A 6725-nucleotide genomic window follows, 5' to 3' on the forward strand; every position below is an offset into this window, starting at 1 on the left:
GGGGGGGGGGTATTGATCCCACCTCGCCGACGTCGCTGATTAAATTCGCGAGCGCCTCTTGAAAATTTCACGCATCGATGGAAATAATCAGTGGCATTGTTTGGTGCTATTCTTCCCCTCATAAGATCCTTTTTTGCTCGCATTCCCTCTTTCCCCCCTCCAAGCCACTCTATCTCTCTCTCTCTCTCTCTCTCTCTCTCTCTCTCTCTCTCTCTCTCTCTGTTTCATTCTCTCCCTCGGAACTATTGCAAAATTGCGAAAAAGAGCGAATTTTGACTTAAATCTAAAATTTCTACATGAGAAGATTTGTAATGGGCTTGAAGTTTGTTCAATTGGCGTTATAGGTAGGTTCATAATAATTTTGTGACTACGATGGAGCCGTTGAGCAGTTAACCGAGACTTGAGAAATTTCAATGCTTACTCTCTTGAAGTATAATGACGAGTATAAAATTAGAAAAGCGTTTAATCGTTTTTTTTTATCTTTAATTTCAATTTAATCACTTTAATTATTCGCTTTTTAAAAAATAATTTAAATTCATTGTTAGTTGAGAGAAGGCCACCGCAACAAAGAAACAGAAATTTAAAGACGCATTTCACGATGGTTGAAAATATTTTACCTTTTCACTTACAGCATTATCAATAAGAAAGTATCCGTAAAGTATACAACATAAGATAAAGTATGATTATCTTAAGAAAAGCATACCAATATGTACGTACAGTCAACTCTCTATATTTCATAAAGTTTCCTACGGAGAAATTGAAATTCGAAGATGCGCGAAACGTTGTCAAAGTGAAATTGTACCTCTGTATGTCAAAATATCCAATAAATAAAGTTTCGTATTTCCAATTTTCGATAAGAAAATATTTGAATTAATAACCCTCGACCAGAAAAATCAAATAATTGATGATTCGATACAGAGTCATGCCTTATTTATTTTAGAATTGAAATTTTGCTGATTCTAGAGTTTCGATCTGAAAATTTACTCTACAATCTTATTCATTCGTAGTAAATGTCCCATATCATGAATCTATAATTTTAAAATACTCGTTTGAAGCTTCAGTCCGTATTGGTTTGTATAGCTTTTTCCACTATCTTCCCCCTTATCAATAGAGTAGACGGTAAGAAAACAGACACAAAGAAAACGTGACCAAGTAAAATTAATACATCTCACACATCCAAGTCAATAGATAATAACCTTGATTATTTGCAGTCAGCTTTTGTAACAATCAACTGAATAAAAACAAAAGATAGTTTGTTGCTCATCTATCGTTTATTTGATCGTGATTGGTCGGGTTGGGGATTGGTGGTTGGGGGTTGGTGGTTGGGGTTGGGGGGAGGACCGAGTCCATCGAGAGCGAATCACCCAAGATAAAAAAAAGCCCAATAAAGACAAAAAACGTCGCGTCGTCCGAGAAATAAGCTACGGAGAACAGGAAAATGAATAAAAGGACCCGGAACAGCAAGGAGTTTTCAGTAGCTCCGGAAAAGTCTGACACTCGACACTCGGCCACCGCTTTTTACGGGCTCGTACGATACACCGGCGACTACGACTATCGAATTTTACGGGAAAACAAATGAGTCGCTCGTAATCCCAATGGTGGCAAACGTGAGGTCGCTAGCCCCTGTGCCCCGCCCCCGTCAAGCTTTTTCACAAACTCCTTTCTTGTTGCCAGCGAGCGGGAGTCAATTTATTTTGCAGTGCTCCCATGTTCGATTTATAGATGCAGCCGTGGACGAACACTGGGAGGGCTTTTGTTTCTAGCGTGAGAAGGCCACGCACGTACGTTGGCTTGTAATTGGCCGCCGTCACGGCTCACTCACTCTCTTCGCTTTCGCCCAGGCTACGTCTCCATTTATTACTATCACTAGTTTTTGCGCGTCGGCGGCGGAACGCGCGAGCTTACGACGTCACTGCGGCCATGCGAATGCAAACGGGTTAAAGCTTCGCGTCCCTGCCCGCCCCTTTTGATTTTCTATCCCGGTGCAAATTCCACGCTTTAAGGGATTTATTTTACAATGTAAATTTCTTTACCCACTATTTCCCTATTTATTCTTATATAAATGGCATTTGCTCACTTCTTCCTCATCTGGTAAAATGATTGTTTCAGTTTCTATGTGAGATTATTCTGTGAGATTTTTCCTGAGCGATACATTATTCGCGCAATTGCACATTGGAGCCTCTATGAGAACGTAAACTTTATGAAATTTCGTACAAATACGAGCGTTGCACGTCTGTTTATCGATCTACTTATACACACGCGTCATGTATAATGAAATAATTATTCATAAACCTATTTATAAACTGTTACAATTATTTTTAGTTCTTGTAATTTTGGAATTGTCAGTATTTAAAAGATTTTTTTTTTTTTTTATCAGAGAGTTAAATGTGCTGGTTTATCGATTAAGTTGCTTCCAAAGTAATTTCATTTATCAACTCAATAATATTTTCATTATCCATACAGCAAACGGTTAGATTGTAATAGTTTTACAGTTATATTTATGGATAAAGACACTCGTATCGAGTCGCATCGCAGTCTCTATTCATAATACCACTTAACTAATTCTCATGCTGATTAAAACTCTATACTCTATAATTATTATAGGCTTATAATTTATTTAATATACAAGTACACGGAATGTAACGGCACACTAAAGTCTTACATAAAAGATCAATTTTATACACACACACACGCGCGCGCGCGCGCGCGCGCACCCACGCACCCACGCACGCACACACGCACGCATACACGCACGCACACACGCACGCACACACACACACACACATGTACATAAAAGTATAGTTAAGTATAAAATATGAAATTCAAATTATGTAGAATATATCTAACAAATTATCAAAATATATATAAGGTATCTCGAGAATGGATAAAAATGCAAAACTATGAAAATTCTCGGCTTGCGATAATTGATATTATTTGTTATGAAAATATTAATATAACAAGAGGAAAATACAGCTTAGCCTCAATGACCATCATTACGTATTATTACTCTAATTTCGTACGTATATTTTGATATAATTCTTTATTATTTGTAAGTCATAATAATCATGACCGTCATGATTATTGATAATTATATATAATAATGTTAATTGTTGAAACGCCAATTCTGTATAGTCTAATATAATAATGTCTAACTGGTAATTTAATAATACTGTCTTTAATAAAAATTGCGCATAACTGTAACAATTTTAAATCGACACCGCCAACACCTTCTGTAACGGGTAATGATCAAGCTCCACGAACTTCACAATAATAATACAATTAATGGTAATAATTTCATAATTCTTCAGAGACGAATAGACTTTTGGCAATTCAAAAGCAAGTAATTCTAGACGATCGATTAACGTGATCTTGTTTCAAATTTATAATCGAATATTTCAAAAGTAAAGTCTCTTTCAATTATCAAATCGCACTCACACGCCCAACTATCTCTTCATTCAATTATTTTGACTATTCGCTCAACCTCGTTCGCTGAACCTCGCTCAACTTTTTATCACCGATCCGACGCATAATGACACGTAGCTTATACATATCTATAAACTTGCCCGATAAACACATTCGCGTCTTCGCTTCCCAATTAATCATCTCGCAGGGATAACCGAATTCCCAATGAATGACGAAAAATGCTTTCGTCGAGAATCGCGAGTATTACCGTGTCTGCATTTTTGGCGGCGCTATAATGGCGGGCCACTGGAGGTTGAGAAAAGAGAGACGGAGATGAGTGAAGTCCGGCTCCTATACATTTTCCCATCATTATACACGTGGATGCCGGAAGCGATATTTTGCCCGTCGTTTGCCCAGGAACGAATGATAAATTGCGCGAGCTCATAGAGCCGCATTCGCGCCTTCCGACGAAGGCGTGCGCAACATAATGATTCATAGACGCTTCTCTCGCTCTCTCTCTCTCTCTCTAGCTCTCTCTCTCTCTCTCTCTCTCCCTCTCTCTCTAGCTCTCTCTCTCAATCTCTCTTCGGCTCTCCCGCTCTCCCGCGCACTCTCAAGGCCTCCCCGGGAAAAATTCGCATGCGGCCCAACTCGTGCGCGCCTACGTATCTGTGCGTATCTTTCGAAGGCGCATTAATCATTTGATTATTTTTTAATGCGCCGGGCATGTTTCGAACGAGGAAGGCTATTTGTTTCGTTTCGGTTAAAAACGAATGGTTTCTCGATGGCCTGCTTGGATTTCGCTCAAACTCCGATCTGAACTAAACAAATGGAATTTCGGACGTTTTCAGGAAGCCATTATTGCTGACGGATAATGGCTTTGTGATTATCCTTTCATCTCAATACGTCGGGCCGTCACAGCTGTTTTTTTACCCTTTATAAAGTAACGATATTTCTGCTATTATTTCGATTTTGAATTTTTCCTTGATAAAGGTAATGCGTGCGTTTTTGGTGAGTCTGTTGTAGAATTGTATTCCACTCTCCCCTAAGTTCCTCTAAATTTAGTTTTAAAACAGGAAAATCAATAGCGCTAATGATTAATAAAATTTTCTGCAATGTTATCTAATATTCCTATAATGGACAAAGCACTTGTTTTATATTCTATTTGTTTTTTTTTTTGTTCTTGGAACTCATATGGAATTTTAAATTTAAAACAATTTTAATACTACGGAGAATTTACAGTCAATGAAATTTTTAGATTTTTAATTATTGTAAATTAGTAAGTTTTATTATATTACATAATTTTATAAGATAACGGATCCTAATACAATACATGAAAATTATCATTTACAGCGAAACATAATTAAATACAGATAGAACAAAAATTATTTATATTGCGACGTAAACGACATTGAAAATGAAATAGCACTATATTATTATTCCAGTAGTGTTTCACTACTTCCATTGTAATATAATTACCTGAACTTTGTGATAAATATATAAACTGTTTAATAGCTAATGTCAGCCATTGATTTAGATAAATATTTACAAATTCAATTGCCTTCGATAGAAATTTATCGAGCGTATTCGATGTAACGATTCCACTGACTAATGAATAATAATTCATCACTCCATACAGTCTTACAAAACTACTAACAAAATATAGAAGTTATTAAGATACCCATCAACTTTATCGAATCGATTTCAATAAAATGAAATTGACGATATGAGTCATTTGTGTTTTCCGTATCTTGCGGTTACATACATATATTTTATTTTTATCGTAATTTTAATTCAATAGAGTAACCGATAGAGGTTATTCAAAAACATGTATAAATATTTTAATTAATAGATAAAGAAGTACCATTAGAAACGAAGTTTAACGTAAAGAGTCCGTTTATAAATATTATTGAAGAAATTCTGTGCGGATAAAAGGCAATTTCAATGAGTTAATTTACGCCTCACTTTTACTTTAATTAAAGGGAGCAATTTTTTTATATATATATTTTTCTATTATTATTAATTAGTAGTTGTATAATATTATATGTAGAAATTATCTGTGTGTACATAATTATATAAGATTAAAAGTAATGTCGATCATTTCATTTTTCAATTAATTTTTTTAAGGTAATAAAGAAGTTGGATAAAAAGTTTTTAATTAATTAAACGAATGAACTTAAGCTGCAGTAATAAATTTTAAGAAAGTGCTGTGGAAACAATAAAAGTTTCTTTTCTTTATAAATAATGTAAGACAAAGTATTATCACAACTAAGAAATAATATAATTTGTATATAGTTTTTTTCACATGTCATTTATTCAGTAGATCTTGTTTGTCGGTATTTTTATTAATTACAAACGTGCAATGCTGTGCATATATTGCATGTATAAAAATAAATGCTGAATATGTTGAAATTATTCTAATGATATTCAATCGAAGATTATGATCTAAGATTGAAATATGTAGGAATTTATAAATTTGTGAATTTATGAATGAAAAAAAATTTCCATTTCATAGACTGTACCGCTAAGTACGGGTAACCCCCGATTCCATCGATATTTCAGATAAATTGGATTAAGTTTTATAAGTCGTATAAAGCAACGTATGAAATCTCTTTTAAAAGTAATTACATCTGCTTTTCTTTCACACACACACACACACACACACACACACACACACACACACGTGAACTCAACGTTTACGCGCATTTTTTCTTTAAAATATTTAATGTAAAATGGGAAATTAATGTTGATTTTCAATCAACTTGTTACGGTACTCTCTCATTCCGTTTGATTATATATATATATATATATATATATATATATATATATATATATATATATAAACATAAAATAAAAAAAAATAAAAAAATATATATAAACGTAAAATAATAAAAAATGAAACAAGAAATTACATATGTTTTCAAACGTAAAACTAAAATGGAGTAAAATCAACGTAAAGTTAGCTCTACAAATGCAAGCTTCATCGAAACCGAGAGTATAACTTCACTAACTAGATCAAACTAATAACTATACCACAAGTAATTTAGCTGTTAATAAGACAACAAAATCAATATCGTAGAATATTGCGAAAGTATCTCATTAAAGTATCTTTATAATTAAACTTACTCTATGAATAAACGATTGTTAATCTCTTCTCCCCTCCCTCTCCTCATTCATCCCAGCCAGCGGCCATGCGTTTGTGCCGTATTAATGCCATATAACAAGGCAGATAAATTTGGCCCATGAGCCAGCCAAAAAATATAAAACAAATTCTCAGGAGCCAACAACCTCACATAAATGCAGGCACATCTAGCGACGGATTG

Source organism: Ceratosolen solmsi, unplaced genomic scaffold, assembly GCF_000503995.2.
Source record: "Ceratosolen solmsi marchali unplaced genomic scaffold, CerSol_1.0 scaffold13, whole genome shotgun sequence".
NCBI classification, from domain to species: domain Eukaryota; kingdom Metazoa; phylum Arthropoda; class Insecta; order Hymenoptera; family Agaonidae; genus Ceratosolen; species Ceratosolen solmsi.